This window comes from Neoarius graeffei, chromosome 9 (genome assembly GCF_027579695.1).
Source record: "Neoarius graeffei isolate fNeoGra1 chromosome 9, fNeoGra1.pri, whole genome shotgun sequence".
In the NCBI taxonomy this organism is placed as follows: domain Eukaryota; kingdom Metazoa; phylum Chordata; class Actinopteri; order Siluriformes; family Ariidae; genus Neoarius; species Neoarius graeffei.
This window is the reverse complement of record NC_083577.1, coordinates 85,941,707-85,959,237: the sequence shown is the minus strand read 5'-3', so window position 1 is coordinate 85,959,237 and position 17,531 is coordinate 85,941,707.

The following is a 17,531-nucleotide window of genomic DNA, read 5'->3' as shown; positions in this document are numbered from 1 at the left end:
GAGATCGTGAGTTCTACTCGCAGTCGGGTCATACCGAAGACCATCATAAAAATGGTACCTACTACCATTTGGCAAGGCACGCTGCAATACAGATGTGAGTGAGGAAGTCAAACTCTCGTGGTTACCAGAGGACCCGCCCCCCACTGTAACCCTAGCTGTATAGGCGAGAGGCCAAGGGCAATTGAAACGGAGATCGGTGCTGCACCCATATGCCTTAAAGAGTTGGCTAGTACTGGGACAGGAGACTGCCTGCCTGGGAAGACCAGATTCTGGCATGAGAGAAACTTTGACTTTTGACTTCAACAACTCACCTGAAATAAAGTTTAACCTAAGAACCCCTACAGTGAGTCCATATAAAGTAACTCTGAATTCATGAAAATCAACTCATGTTATTTCAGGTACCAACCAGCCATGCGAGAAAAAATTCTGGCACCATACCTGTAGCAGCCTGAACAACATACACCTACACAAGTGGTGTGGAAAACATGCACCACCAAGCCCTACATTTTTTTTTTAAATATATGCATAATCAATTACCACTTCAAGTTAGCTGAGTAAAAATGTACATGAACAAATTTTGGTAGAGGTTAAACCACGGATATGTTTGCTGTTATTCTGTGTGGTGTGGTATCAGCTAACTTAGCTAGCATTAGTTAATATTTGCATTAGCCAGACATGTAATTACACATGAAGTTAATGTGTAATTAATTTAATTACACGGAAATTATTGCTGTTAATAGAAAATATGACCTGTGAAAAAGCAGCTGTGAGTAATGACACCATAGCAAACAAATGAGATTCAGCATTTCAGTTGGTGAGCTTACTGAAAGATTCAGCTTCAGCTCTTTTGTCTGGAAGTGTGCACACACTGTAAAAAATTTTACGGGCAGGTGTTGATTGAACATAGATTTTACATATCATTTGACTCAGAAATGTAATTTTCACTTACAACCAACTAAACCAGGTCGGCCTAATACACTTTCTCTCATTGTGATATCATGTTGAGCTATCAAGAATTTTAACATCCAAATATCAAAGATATCCTTGTTGATAGAACTAGCCGCAACCTGTTGCAACGCTGCATGTTGGTATCCTTGTTGGTAGAACCAATGACGCATATATACACGTGCTGTATCACTGTAAAAAAAAAAGTGACCATCTCAACTTAAATTTTCTAGGCAACATGATGCTAGAGAATTTTGTGTTGAGATGGTCAACACCAAAAGGTAAGTTGGTTGAACTCAAATTTCAACTCAGAAATCCTTGTTGACTTAAGAAGGATTTTCGTGTTTAAATTTGAGTTCAACCAACTTACCTTTTGTTGTTGACCATCTCAACACAAAATTCTCTTGCATCATGTTGCCTAGAAAATTTAAGTTGAGATGGTCACTTTTTTTTTTTACAGTGCACACACACACACACACACACACACACACACACACACACACACACACACACACACAAGAATGATTATCATGGAAAGCTAAAGTGACTGTACGTGTTCAAGTCATGAGAGATTTTGTGATAACAGAAGCACTATGTTTTTGTTTTTTGTTTTTTTTGAAATATGCCACCCAATCTACCAGGCATTGCTCCTCTGCACATGCACAGTGCAAAGGTCTGTCAGTTTACTTGGCTCTAAATTGTGTGGTTTACTCAGGTGTGTTAAGTACTGGATCTGTTTAACTTAAAACGAGTACATTACTAAAATGATATGAGTTAAAACACTCATAAGGTCAGCATGAAATAAGTAAAGTATACTAAGGTTATTAAAGTAAGTAGTGGTGTTACCTCTTACAGTAAGGTAATAAGTTTGATCTTATAAGATCAAACTTATTTTATTTTTAGTATCTGGTGAGTAAGCCAGGCATGATGGAAACTACACTCTTTCATGATAAGAACAACTGGTGTGTGAAAGTGCAGGAAGTAAAAATTGCAATTACTGTCAAAAGTCAACCAATAACCACATTCAGTTAGAAACTGTAAAAAGTCATTTTATGAGGATGAAGGTTTTGTATTTAGAATTTGGTTGAACATACAGTTAGAATATTGAAATCATATTTAAATTCCATTCAGTAGTGTGTTAAATATAACTTGTCTTGCAAATGGCACTTGGCACTTCTTTCATTTTACATGTCTCATCTCATCTCATTATCTCTAGCCGCTTTATCCTTCTACAGGGTCGCAGGCAAGCTGGAGCCTATCCCAGCTGACTACGGGCGAAAGGCGGGGTACACCCTGGACAAGTCGCCAGGTCATCACAGGGCTGACACATAGACACAGACAACCATTCACACTCACATTCACACCTACGGTCAATTTAGAGTCACCAGTTAACCTAACCTGCATGTCTTTGGACTGTGGGGGAAACCGGAGCACCCGGAGGAAACCCACACGGACACGGGGAGAACATGCAAACTCCGCACAGAAAGGCCCTCGCCGGCCCCGGGGCTCGAACCCAGGACCTTCTTGCTGTGAGGCGACAGCGCTAACCACTACACCACCGTGCCGCCCTCATTTTACATGTATCTCTTGAAAAAAAAAAAAGAGAGAACACTTCTTTTTATTTATTCATTTATCTTAAATCAGCCTCTCTGTGTATGGCAGCCATTACATTCCAGTACCTGTGCTGGAATTCCAACACAAGCACCCGTCATTTTACTTAATGATCTTATTTACTGAGGGAAAGTGTAAAAACCGTTGCTGTGGTCGTCACTATCCTCTTGCAATAGGACCAGTTTGGATGGCAAAAACAGTGCTAGTTGTTAGGGTTTTGCTGGGATTCGAACCTGGTTCGTTGGTGTGATAATCCAGCAAACCCCCACTAGGCCACCAGGGGGATGACTCAAATGCAGAGGCGTGAGGCGGAAGTAGAAAAAGAATCAAAAGGTTTATTTAAACTATATACACTATATACAGGGCAAAACAAAAGACAAAAAAAAACCAAAGAGTATAATCCAAAAGAAAAGCAAAGTGCAAAAATTCAAAAGCTAAGAAGATCAAAAAACACAGTACAAAGGAAACTGGAGATAAACATAACAGCACAAAGACTCCGTGACAAGAGGACTGAACTCAGGGGTATAAATAGACAAACTAATTAAGGACACAGGTGAAGATAATTAGGCAATTAACACAAACACAAGACACAGGAACAGTGGCGGCCTCTAGAGGCCAAAATAAACACGACATGAAAAGGAAATAACAGCGGCCTCTAGAGGCCAAAACAGTCCTAGTCCTAACAGGACCCCCCCTCTAGGAGCGTCTCCTGACGTTCCCAGGGCGATCCGGATGGGCCGAATGGAAGTCCCGACATAGTTCTTTATCAAGGACATCCCGAGCAGGAACCCAGCAGCGCTCCTCAGGACCATAGCCCTCCCAGTCCACCAGATATTGCAACCCGCCGCGGACCCGGCGGGAGTCAAGCAGGCGATTCACAGTGAACACAGTCTGCCCCTGGAAGATGCGGGGGGGTGGGGGGTTCCTAGGGGCAGGGGCATACGTAGACGTCAGTACGGGCCGTAACAGGGAAACATGGAAAGTGGGGTTGATCCTCAGAGTCCGGGGCAACTGGAGCCGGTAGGAGACAGGGTTCACCCTGCGCACCACCTTGAAGGGGCCAATGTAGCGAGGAGCAAGCTTGCGGTTCTCCACCCGCAGTGGAAGGTCCTTAGTGGACAGCCAAACACGCTGCCCAGGGCGGAAAGCGTGTGCAGGTCTTCTATGGCGGTTGGCCTGAGTCTGGTTGGTTCTGGAGGTCTGTATGAGGGTCTTCCTGACCTTGCTCCAGGTCTTGCGACACCGTCTCACATATTGGTTGACCGAGGGCACCCCCGCGTCCTCCTCCTGGTCCGGGAACAGAGGTGGCTGGAACCCGAATTGGCACTGGAATGGCGACAGCTTGGTGGCCGATGACTGCAGGGTGTTGTGGGCGTACTCCGCCCATGGCAGCCAGGTGCTCCACGATGTCGGGTTATCCATAGCCAGGCCTCGCAGGGTGGTTTCCAGGTCCTGGTTGAGCCTCTCCGTCTGACCATTGGACTGTGGGTGAAACCCAGAGGAGAGGCTGGCAGTGGCTCCGATGACCTTGCAGAACCCGTGCCACACTCGGGAGGAGAACTGGGGCCCTCGGTCTGAGACGATGTCCTGTGGAAGACCAAAGACTCGGAAGACATGATTAAACAAAAGTTTCGCAGTTTCAAGAGCAGAGGGGAGTTTGCACAGTGGTATGAAGCGGCAGGCCTTGGAGAATCTGTCAACTAAGACCAAAATGACCGTGTTACCTTGTGACTCAGGGAGACCCGTGATAAAGTCGACTGCCACGTGGGACCAGGGACGCCGGGGAATGGTCAGAGGATGCAGGAGACCCTGGGGACGCTGTCGTGGGTTCTTGGTTCTGGTGCAAACCTCACAGGACAGGACAAATGACCTTACTTCCTTCTCCATGTTAGGCCACCAGAAGCGTCTTTTCAGGAAGTCCAGGGTCCTCCGAGCTCCCGGGTGGGCGGTGAGAGGGGAAGAGTGACCCCACTGGAGAACCTTGGCCCGGGCTTGATGTGGGACGTACAAGAGGCCTGGTGGCCCCGTCCCAGGACCGGGGTCCTGGCGTTGGGCTCGTCGGACAGCCTCCTCAATACCCCAGCGGACAGGGGCCACAATCCGGGACACAGGGATAATAGGCCCGACTTCATTCTCCCTGTTAGTGGCAGAGAACAGTCTGGACAGTGCGTCAGGTTTGGTGTTCTTGGAGCCGGGGCGGTATGAGAGGGTGAAGTCAAACCGACTGAAAAACAGGGCCCACCTAGCCTGTCGAGGGTTCAGTCTCTTGGCTTGCTGGAGGTACTCCAGGTTCTTGTGGTCAGTCCAAACCAGGAATGGATGTTGTGCTCCCTCCAGCCAGTGCCTCCACTCCTCAAGGGCCAGTTTGACCGCTAGCAGTTCTCGATCCCCCACATCGTACCGGGACTCAGCAGGACTCAGGCGGTGGGAGAAGTAAGCGCAGGGGTGCAGCTTTCCTTCCGAACGTTGAGAGAGCACCGCGCCGACACCACTGTCCGAGGCGTCCACCTCCACGATGAATGGTTGGGAGGTGTCCGGGAGAACCAGAATGGGTGCCGTGCAGAAGCGGTCCTTGAGGTCTTTGAACGCCTTTTCTGCCTGAGGAGACCAGCCATAAGATCCACCTGTCCCTTTGGTGAGGTCTGACATGGGTGCTGCCACAGAACTGAAGTTCCTGATGAACTTGCGGTAGAAGTTAGCGAATCCTAAGAACCGCTGAACCTCCTTAACGGACTTGGGAGTAGGCCAATCCCGGACGGCCAGGGTCTTGGCAGGGTCCATTTGGAGTTGGCCTGTCCGTACAATAAATCCCAGAAAGGAGACCTCGGGAACATGAAATTCGCATTTCTGGGCCTTGGCGAACAGATTGTTCTGTAGCAGCCTCTGGAGAACCTGGCGGACATGGTGGCGGTGCTCCTGCACGGTCTTGGAAAAGATAAGGATGTCGTCGAGGTAGACAAAAACGTATAGGTTAATCATGTCCCTTAAGACGTCGTTGATTAGGGCCTGAAAAACAGCTGGTGCGTTGGTGAGTCCGAAGGGCATCACCTGGTATTCGTAGTGCCCAGACGGGGTGTTAAAGGCAGTCTTCCACTCGTCTCCCTGTCGGATACGGATGAGGTGGTATGCGTTCCGTAGGTCCAACTTGGTGAAGACGGTGGCGCCTTGGAGCAGGTCGAAAGCTGTGGACATCAGCGGAAGGGGATATCGGTTGCGCACAGTGATCTTATTCAGGCCCCTGTAATCAATACATGGTCGGAGCCCCCCATCCTTCTTGCCGACAAAGAAGAAGCCAGCTCCAGCAGGTGAAGTGGAGGGTCGAATAAACCCAGAGACCAGGGCATCTTTGAGGTATTCCTCCATGGCCTTGCGTTCTGGCTGAGAGAGTGAAAACAGTCTGCCACGAGGAGGGGTAGTCCCAGGGAGCAAGTCGATGGCACAGTCGTAGGCCCGGTGCGGAGGAAGAACGGCGGCCCTGCTCTTGCTGAATACCTCCTTGAGATCCCAGTACTCTGTGGGAACTTGAGATAACTCGGTGAGATCAGGGGGCTCGGCAGGAGACACAGGAGAGCTAGAGAGCAGACAAGAGGCATGGCATGCAGGGCCCCATTCCACAACCTGGCTTGTTACCCAGTCTATGCGAGGGTTGTGGCGAGTAAGCCAAGGAAGGCCTAGAATAACTGGGAACTCAGGTGAAGGAATCAGGTGCAGGGATATTTCTTCCTTGTGACCTTGAGACTGGAGGAAAACTGGAGAAGTAACTTGGGTGACTCTTCCATCACCTAACGCTTGGCCATCGAGGGCAGACACAGACAGAGGGACTTCAAGAGGTGCAGTAGGTATATTGATGCTTTGGGCGAAGTGAATATCCATAAAGTTCCCAGCCGCCCCTGAGTCTATCAAAGCTTGACAAGAGTGGACAGACTCACCCCAGGAGATGGAGACCGGGATGTAGATTCCTTGGCCAGGGAGTCCGGGAGAGAGGGTAGGCCCCGTCACAACCCTCCCTCGGCTGGACGGGGCGGTCCTTTTCCCAAGAGTTCGGGACATGATGCTCGGAAGTGACCAGGCTTGCCACAGTAGATGCAGCACTTGTCCCTCCTTCTGCGCTCCCTCTCAGATGCGGAGAGGCGAGTACGACCCACTTGCATGGGTTCTGGACAGTCACTGAAGGAGGTAGATGGTCTCCAGGTAGAGGTAGGGAGGCTGGGGGGGCTCAAGGCTTGGTGGCGTTCTCTCATCCTGTTGTCCAGACGAATAGCATGTGAGATGAGGGTTTCGAGGTCACTTGGGCATCCAATAGAGGCCAGACCGTCCTTGATGGGGTCAGACAGACCATGGTGGAAGGCTGACACCAGGGCAGTCTCGTTCCACCCACTTACTGCTGCGAGTGTTCGGAACGAGATGGCGTAATCTGCGACGCTTCCTCCTTGCCGGATGGACATGAGCTTTCGGGCTGCGTCGGTACTGATGTCTGCCTGATCGAAGACCCGAAGCATCTCTTCAGAAAACAGCTGGAAATCAAAGCACTCAGGTCCCTGTCTTTGCCAGATAGCAGTAGCCCAGGCTCGCGCCTTACCAGCTAATAAGGTGATCACAAAGGCAATCTTGCGGCGATCCGTAGTGTAGGTGGTAGGCTGAAGCTCAAAGGTGAGTTGACACTGGGTAAGGAACTCTCGGCACTCACTGTGCTTGCCGTCATACCTCTGTGGTGCAGGAAGGCTGGGTTCGCGAGGTGAAGAAGGCAGCATTGCAGGAGGCACTGGAGCAGGAGTGGGAGCTGGATCAGGAGCAGGAACTGGATCAGGAGCAGGAGATGCAGGCAGAGATGTCAGCTGTGCCAGGGTTTTCCCAATTTGCTGAAGCAGTTCCTCGTGGCGAGCGAGGGCCTCACGTTGGCTGGTGAGCGTACGTCCATGAGCGTCCATGGTCGCTCCGAAGCGTGTCAAAGCTGCCATAATTCCCTGAAGGTTGGCCGGGTAGACAGTTGAAGCAGCCTCTGCTGAGTCGGTCATGACGGAGTCTTTCTGTTAGGGTTTTGCTGGGATTCGAACCTGGTTCGTTGGTGTGATAATCCAGCAAACCCCCACTAGGCCACCAGGGGGATGACTCAAATGCAGAGGCGTGAGGCGGAAGTAGAAAAAGAATCAAAAGGTTTATTTAAACTATATACACTATATACAGGGCAAAACAAAAGACAAAAAAAAACCAAAGAGTATAATCCAAAAGAAAAGCAAAGTGCAAAAATTCAAAAGCTAAGAAGATCAAAAAACACAGTACAAAGGAAACTGGAGATAAACATAACAGCACAAAGACTCCGTGACAAGAGGACTGAACTCAGGGGTATAAATAGACAAACTAATTAAGGACACAGGTGAAGATAATTAGGCAATTAACACAAACACAAGACACAGGAACAGTGGCGGCCTCTAGAGGCCAAAATAAACACGACATGAAAAGGAAATAACAGCGGCCTCTAGAGGCCAAAACAGTCCTAGTCCTAACACTAGTAGGACCTTAAATTTAACTGGAATACAAAAATATCTATTCATCATGCCAAAAGAGTTAAAAAGAAAAATTTGAGTGAGAAAAAGGAGTGTGTGTGTGTATTTAAATGTTTAAAAGTTGTTTACTGTTAGTGAATTCATTCTTAATTGTCATGTAGATTGCGTTTATCTGCTTTAGAAGATATTGTACTTTAATGTCCTTCTCGGAAATCACAAACTATGACCCTCCCACACATTACTTACAGACTAATTCTCAAAATACAATACACTGAAGCGTTTACATTGAGAGACTTGTTATTCGATGCTACTTTGGCTGAATGAGATTTTAATTAGTTATATAACGTGCTTTTAGAAGAATAAGACTTCTGTCTTCAGTCACAGACAGTTGAGGATAAGTATTTAGAACAAATAAACAAAGCCTATTAATTAAATATTACACCTCAGAAAAGAAAGAAAGTAAGCGTAACTTTATTCATCACACACTTGTGAAATTTCTTTTCTGCATTTAACCCATCTGAAGCAGTGAACACACACATGCACTTGAGCACACACACATACCCAGAGCAGTGGGCAGCCATGCTAACAGCGCCCGGGGAGCAGTTGGGAGTTCGGTGCCTCGCTCAAGGGCACCTCAGCCCAAGGCCGTCCCATATTAACCTAGCCTGCATGTCTTTGGACTGTGGGGGAAACCGGAGCACCCGGAGGAAACCCACACAGACACAGGGAGAGCATGTAAACTCCACACAGAAAGGCCCTCGCCGGCCACTGGGTTCAAACCCAGAACTTTCTTGCTGTGAGGCGACAGCGCTAACCACTACACCACTGTGCGGTTGATGTCTCAATTCTGATTGATCAGAAGGTGTTGATTCATTTTCTATAAAAGTAGTTGTGACAGTCGTGCACTATACAACTGTTTTAACATAAACCAAAACAGGAAATAACATCTCATCTCATTATCTCTAGCTGCTTTATCCTGTTCTACAGGGTCGCAGGCAAGCTGGAGCCTATCCCAGCTGACTACGGGCGAAAGGCGGGGTACACCCTGGACAAGTCGCCAGGTCATCACAGGGCTGACACATAGACACAGACAACCATTCACACTCACATTCACACCTACGCTCAATTTAGAGTCACCAGTTAACCTAACCTGCATGTCTTTGGACTGTGGGGGAAACCGGAGCACCCGGAGGAAACCCACGCGGACACGGGGAGAACATGCAAACTCCGCACAGAAAGACCCTCGCCGGCCACGGGGCTCGAACCTGGACCTTCTTGCTGTGAGGCAACAGCGCTAACCACTACACCACCGTGCCGCCCAGGAAATAACATATTTACTGAAATTCTAAATGTCTAAACACATACATATATGTTATTTACCAGCTGGGAGGTCCGTATGGTGAAATACCGTGACCGAGGTCTTGAAAGTACTGAGCGAGGCCCTCTGGGCCGAGGTCAGTATTCAAGGCCGAGGTCACGGTATTTCACCATACGGACCGACTTTAAGCTGGTAAATAATATATTTATCTTTTCTTTACCAAATTCTAACAGAAAACGAGAGCGCCCGAAAGGGAAAACCGAGCCGAGCCGCCATTTTGAATCCTCATTCATGGCTGTCATGCAAATGGCTTCCTCCTCGGTATACAAGTGCACTTCCATGGCAGGAAAAAAACCCTACATTTTGCCGCCTATGCAGTCCCCTATTTATACAAATAGTAGTCATTCAGGATTCAGCCATGGTTTTGCTCGGTGCTAGCAGATTACAGGTTTTTAGCTTTCTCCTGAAATGTTTTATTTTATTTCTTCTTCCTCAGGGTAGTAAAACTCACTTTCGCTGTGAAGACTGTCATTATCGCTATCCATGCTGTAAAATTAATGCTATTCTCCTGAGAAATGTTGCCAAAAATTTAATCAAAAGATTTTTGATAATCTTATCAATAAGTCTCATAAAAAAAAAAATGTTGACAAAAAATGCTACTATGTTTGTTGTTGCTGTGAACGAGCGAGTCACCAGAGGTCCATAACCGGGGTCCGTAACTGGGGTCCGTACCGTTGGATACGGACCTGCTCGCCAGCCAATCAGAGCACAGAATTTGGACCGTGAAAAAAAATAAATAGAGGATATTACACGGTTGTGCGAAGATATGAAGTTTATCTTCGAGGGTTGAATGTATTCATGAGAGAGCGAAGCAAACAAGTGAAATATTTTTCAACATGAGAAGATAAACTTCATATCTTTGCACCACTGTGTAATGTTTTTTGTATTTTTTGGACGCATCCACAAAAAAATATGCAAGTTAATCAAAAGAATTTTAATTTTGAACCGGTTCACCATTTTGACAACGCACATCTAATCAGTGGGAAAACACTGGGAGTGACATCATCAGAGTGACATATCAGGAAATATTATACACACAAGACATGTTTTCGATGGACTAAAAACGTGTTCTATTCCCTTTTAGTGGGTTTCATTCATTTGGTTCGATAGCATGCAATATTGTTAGCATATCGCTTATCCTACATGTATTACACCACTCTAGCCAATGGAGAATGAACGTGAAATATTGTTACAATATTGCACGTTGTCAAGACAACACGATGTCACACATCGGAGATGTAAAACTTCCATGCTAGCGAGTGACTGTGACAATTTGTAAACAAACATGGCCGCCAGGTTTGCTTCGTTAAAAACGGAAGATTTTGAGAGAATTTTGGCTGCCAGGTCGCTCCGTTGTGTGTAGCTGTCAATGTTGATTTTAAAAGTAACTAAATAAATTACAAAGGGAAATGAATACTTAAAGTTGTACTACCATTCAGATTTTAAGTCATAAAAAGAATTTTCCCCAACACCCAGTTATTTTTGTTTAGTGACCGAAAGCTACTGAATTCGAATCGCAGACTTCCAATTTTACAAGTTTTTTTTTTGACAGAACAATTAATGAATTTATCTCCACGTGGCCCTAAATTCTCCATTATTTTTCCTGCTTCACCATGACCCAATTCAAGATACTACGTCATGCATCACATGGTGGGCTTTCCCCATTCACGCAAGGCATTGTGGGATACAAATTCGAAACAGGAGAGAAAAATGGAGGACGTGAGTGTGCAAATGAAACGTGAAACACTGATTACAGTAACGGAAAGCGAGAAGAAAAGACGTTATGTTCTATACGAAGGAAAGGAAACGCAGGACCAAACTAATAAATATCAGCGCTCAGCGAGCACCTCGGTGTGATCAGCTGTTTGTTTAGTGACAGAATGATGGAACTGTCAGTGCACGCTCAAGGTACTAAATTTCAGCAATTTTATGAACTCGAAAGGCCGTATAGCTTTAAGTCTGAGTGAAAAATACTATGGCGAGCGTGCATGGAAGAAGAGTCTGGAGACAGAAATCTTAGTTTCTCAGTCATTAACCTGTGCTACTAGCTCTTGATAGCACTGGCTTGACTGAGCTAGCATCGGTCTTCGCTAACATTACTGCTGAACGCTACACTGGCTGGAAGGTGACTGCACTACCATGCTAACAGCACCGAGTCGCGGGTAAGCTAGCCTTCAAGAATGCTGATATGAACAGAGTGTGTATGTATTACAATAATAATATTGGCTGCCTTTTTTTCATGTTCTGTCAGATATATTCCATTCAGCTAGCATGATATTGAACAAGTCAAAGATGATATATTATATTGGCCACTCAACGCTAGCCAATATTATTTAAATATGTCACTCAGTTCCGCGATGTATTTCGTATGAAAAATGCGACTTACATGAGAAGATAAACGTCATATCTTCGAGCCAGCGTGTGATATTCTTTTTTTTTTTATATCGACACATTCACAAACAAAAGGTACCCAAATTTATCAGAACAATTCATCAAGTTCCTCATGAGTGAAGATATTAAAAAATATCTCATGGTTGGAGTTTTTGATGTCCCGGATGTAGTTCGTATGAAAAATACAAGTAGCGTATTTCCCAGTAAAACACTCGTGTCTATGTAATGTAGTGTATTATTCTTTAATACATAAAAATTATCAGCGTTGTCAAAGTTCTGTGGTATAAGAGGATGGTAAGATTTTGGGTGATAACAGTATCTCTGCATCATAGTGGGCTGCATCGCTCCACCCTGTCGTTGATATTCTGCTATAGCAGCACGCCCCTAAGTGTTTTACTCCTTAATTAATTTCTGAAAGGACAACAATTATCATGTTACTCCAAGAATAATCTCTAATCCAGGCACACGCCAATGTTTTCCTCATGATGCCCACTTTTAACCTCTGCCCAAGTATCAGACCTTACGTAAAAATGTCCACCCTTTTTCTCTTTTGTTTGTGCAATTTTTCACCATCTTTGAATAAAGATTTTCAGCAGCCTCCCTTATAAATATACAGTAGTTAACTTATGTTAACTATATATATATGTGTCTAATTTTAGCCAAATTTTATAAATCGATGATTGATAGATTTCATTTCACATCAATGAATGCAAAGCATTCTCTATTCTTTACCTTGACAGAAAATAAGGTCATTGCATCAGTGCATCTCTCACGTACCCCAAGCACCTGCCAAAAGTTTAGGCCTGCTCGTGTAAGATGGCAAAAGGGGGCGGGGCTTCCAGGGCATGACCGTTAATATTAGAGAGTGCTAAAAACCTGCACAAGTGCTGATTGGCTCATTAGATTAGATTAGATTAGATTAGATTAGATTAGATTAGATAAAACTTTATTGATCCCTTTGGGCGGGTTCCCTCAGGGAAATTAAGATTCCAACAGCGTCATTACAGATAAACAGAAAAAAAGAAATAGAGAAAAAACTTCTAGATAAATTAAAATAAATTAAGTATTTACATATACAAATATAAAAAGAATAAGATATGGGGAAGAGAGGAAGGGGGAGAGAGAGGAGGGGAAAATGGGAAAGGGGGGGCAGCAGGAGAGATATTGCACTTTATATTGCACATTGTCCAGTATTGCTTATTGTCAGGCTAGGCTACTGCTCCTTCCCGTCCTCTGTCCTCCTGTTCCCCCTCCTCCCCCCCAGAGAGGAGTTGTACAGTCTGATGGCGTGAGGGACAAAGGAGTTTTTGAGTCTGTTCGTCCTGCACTTGGGAAGGAGCATTCTGTCACTGAACAGGCTCCTCTGGTTGCTGATGACGGTGTGCAGAGGGTGACTGGCATCGTCCATGATGTTCAATAGTTTGTCCATGTGCTGTTTTATGGAGGGGGAAAAAAAGACCAACTCTTTTGGCATATTTTTCTTGAAAAAGATTCACACCACCTGTATCCATAATTAATGCAACTATAGTGTAGTGGGACTACTGCAGGATGTATGTATTTATTACAAAAATACATCTTAGGTAAATGCATGAATCAAGAGGTTACAAAACAAGTATTGTTACGGGAAATACAATAAATTTACAATAAATGGTTGGGGAAATAAAACATAACGTACTGTGATATACCTACAGGTAATTATTTTATAGAGTATATTACAGTACATTTCCAAGTAACAGATTGTAAATTTAGAATACAACCCATTACATTTACTCATTAGGCTGATGCTTTTAGCAAAAGGAACTGCGGTTAAAGCATTTTGCTCAAGGCCCCAGTTACGACTTCTAGTGCTCACATTTTAACTCACAGCTTTCTGACCTGGCATTTAGCAGCTTAACCATTGAGCCACCACTTCCTTCAACAAGGTTGCACGCACTCAACCACCTCCACTCTTGAATTAACTCACACTAAAAGACTAATTTTAGAGTTTTACTAAACCAATTTTTTTTAAAAGCACAAACACTCACCGGCCACTTTAATAGGAACTTGTTGTTGATCAGTGATAAATTCAACTTTTGATTCAGTCGCCAAGTACGTCTCCTGATCTGAACCCAATCGAACACCTATGGGGAATTCTGAAGAGACAAGTTGAGCATCACTCTCCATCCAGCATCCAGTCACTAAAAGAGGTCGTTGTTGAAGAATGGAAAAAGATTGATGTTGCAAAATGTCGCCAACTTGTTCATTCCATGCCTAGAAGACTTGGTGCTGTCATTAAAAATCATGGAGGCCATACAAAGTACTAGATGTAGTAGTTTTTGTTGCGGGGTGTACTCATTTTTGCACCACCCTAATTTGAGTAAAACTGAAAAATGTGTAATCTAAGTTATATTATTAACCTTACTTTCACGTTATAAGTTAAACAGATGTTATATTAAACTTTGTCTTTTCAACATTTTGGAAATTGTTTGTGTTCATTGAGATATTGTTTAAAATGTTACTTTTCAAAGGGGGTGCACTCATTTACGCTCAGCACTGTATAGTGTAGTTGTGTTATACTACACAGGTATTCAAGACACAGTAGAAACCTGGACCAATATAAAAAGTTTTTTTTTTTTTTTAATTTAAACTCGGGGAAGCTATGGCTTAAAGGTAAGAGAAGCAGCTTTGGGGCCAAAAGGTTGCTGGTTCGATTCCCTGGACCACAAGGAATGTCTGTAGTGCCCTTGAGCAAGGCATCTAACCCCCAATTGCTCCCCCAGTAAGGGGAAGCTCTCCAGGCTGCTCTGAGTATATTGTACGTCGCTCTGGGTAAGAGTGTCTGCTTCATGCTTGTAACGTAAACTCAACCCAACTGATCTCACTAGACATTAATTGAGTGCAGTAAGTGTGTAAGACTCCAGATTAAGCTAGTGTTAGGGTTTTGCTGGGATTCGAACCTGGTTCGTTGGTGTGATAATCCAGCAAACCCCCACTAGGCCACCAGGGGGATGACTCAAATGCAGAGGCGTGAGGCGGAAGTAGAAAAAGAATCAAAAGGTTTATTTAAACTATATACACTATATACAGGGCAAAACAAAAGACAAAAAAAAACCAAAGAGTATAATCCAAAAGAAAAGCAAAGTGCAAAAATTCAAAAGCTAAGAAGATCAAAAAACACAGTACAAAGGAAACTGGAGATAAACATAACAGCACAAAGACTCCGTGACAAGAGGACTGAACTCAGGGGTATAAATAGACAAACTAATTAAGGACACAGGTGAAGATAATTAGGCAATTAACACAAACACAAGACACAGGAACAGTGGCGGCCTCTAGAGGCCAAAATAAACACGACATGAAAAGGAAATAACAGCGGCCTCTAGAGGCCAAAACAGTCCTAGTCCTAACAGGACCCCCCCCTCTAGGAGCGTCTCCTGACGTTCCCAGGGCGATCCGGATGGGCCGAATGGAAGTCCCGACATAGTTCTTTATCAAGGACATCCCGAGCAGGAACCCAGCAGCGCTCCTCAGGACCATAGCCCTCCCAGTCCACCAGATATTGCAACCCGCCGCGGACCCGGCGGGAGTCAAGCAGGCGATTCACAGTGAACACAGTCTGCCCCTGGAAGATGCGGGGGGGTGGGGGGTTCCTAGGGGCAGGGGCATACGTAGACGTCAGTACGGGCCGTAACAGGGAAACATGGAAAGTGGGGTTGATCCTCAGAGTCCGGGGCAACTGGAGCCGGTAGGAGACAGGGTTCACCCTGCGCACCACCTTGAAGGGGCCAATGTAGCGAGGAGCAAGCTTGCGGTTCTCCACCCGCAGTGGAAGGTCCTTAGTGGACAGCCAAACACGCTGCCCAGGGCGGAAAGCGTGTGCAGGTCTTCTATGGCGGTTGGCCTGAGTCTGGTTGGTTCTGGAGGTCTGTATGAGGGTCTTCCTGACCTTGCTCCAGGTCTTGCGACACCGTCTCACATATTGGTTGACCGAGGGCACCCCCGCGTCCTCCTCCTGGTCCGGGAACAGAGGTGGCTGGAACCCGAATTGGCACTGGAATGGCGACAGCTTGGTGGCCGATGACTGCAGGGTGTTGTGGGCGTACTCCGCCCATGGCAGCCAGGTGCTCCACGATGTCGGGTTATCCATAGCCAGGCCTCGCAGGGTGGTTTCCAGGTCCTGGTTGAGCCTCTCCGTCTGACCATTGGACTGTGGGTGAAACCCAGAGGAGAGGCTGGCAGTGGCTCCGATGACCTTGCAGAACCCGTGCCACACTCGGGAGGAGAACTGGGGCCCTCGGTCTGAGACGATGTCCTGTGGAAGACCAAAGACTCGGAAGACATGATTAAACAAAAGTTTCGCAGTTTCAAGAGCAGAGGGGAGTTTGCACAGTGGTATGAAGCGGCAGGCCTTGGAGAATCTGTCAACTAAGACCAAAATGACCGTGTTACCTTGTGACTCAGGGAGACCCGTGATAAAGTCGACTGCCACGTGGGACCAGGGACGCCGGGGAATGGTCAGAGGATGCAGGAGACCCTGGGGACGCTGTCGTGGGTTCTTGGTTCTGGTGCAAACCTCACAGGACAGGACAAATGACCTTACTTCCTTCTCCATGTTAGGCCACCAGAAGCGTCTTTTCAGGAAGTCCAGGGTCCTCCGAGCTCCCGGGTGGGCGGTGAGAGGGGAAGAGTGACCCCACTGGAGAACCTTGGCCCGGGCTTGATGTGGGACGTACAAGAGGCCTGGTGGCCCCGTCCCAGGACCGGGGTCCTGGCGTTGGGCTCGTCGGACAGCCTCCTCAATACCCCAGCGGACAGGGGCCACAATCCGGGACACAGGGATAATAGGCCCGACTTCATTCTCCCTGTTAGTGGCAGAGAACAGTCTGGACAGTGCGTCAGGTTTGGTGTTCTTGGAGCCGGGGCGGTATGAGAGGGTGAAGTCAAACCGACTGAAAAACAGGGCCCACCTAGCCTGTCGAGGGTTCAGTCTCTTGGCTTGCTGGAGGTACTCCAGGTTCTTGTGGTCAGTCCAAACCAGGAATGGATGTTGTGCTCCCTCCAGCCAGTGCCTCCACTCCTCAAGGGCCAGTTTGACCGCTAGCAGTTCTCGATCCCCCACATCGTACCGGGACTCAGCAGGACTCAGGCGGTGGGAGAAGTAAGCGCAGGGGTGCAGCTTTCCTTCCGAACGTTGAGAGAGCACCGCGCCGACACCACTGTCCGAGGCGTCCACCTCCACGATGAATGGTTGGGAGGTGTCCGGGAGAACCAGAATGGGTGCCGTGCAGAAGCGGTCCTTGAGGTCTTTGAACGCCTTTTCTGCCTGAGGAGACCAGCCATAAGATCCACCTGTCCCTTTGGTGAGGTCTGACATGGGTGCTGCCACAGAACTGAAGTTCCTGATGAACTTGCGGTAGAAGTTAGCGAATCCTAAGAACCGCTGAACCTCCTTAACGGACTTGGGAGTAGGCCAATCCCGGACGGCCAGGGTCTTGGCAGGGTCCATTTGGAGTTGGCCTGTCCGTACAATAAATCCCAGAAAGGAGACCTCGGGAACATGAAATTCGCATTTCTGGGCCTTGGCGAACAGATTGTTCTGTAGCAGCCTCTGGAGAACCTGGCGGACATGGTGGCGGTGCTCCTGCACGGTCTTGGAGAAGATAAGGATGTCGTCGAGGTAGACAAAAACGTATAGGTTAATCATGTCCCTTAAGACGTCATTG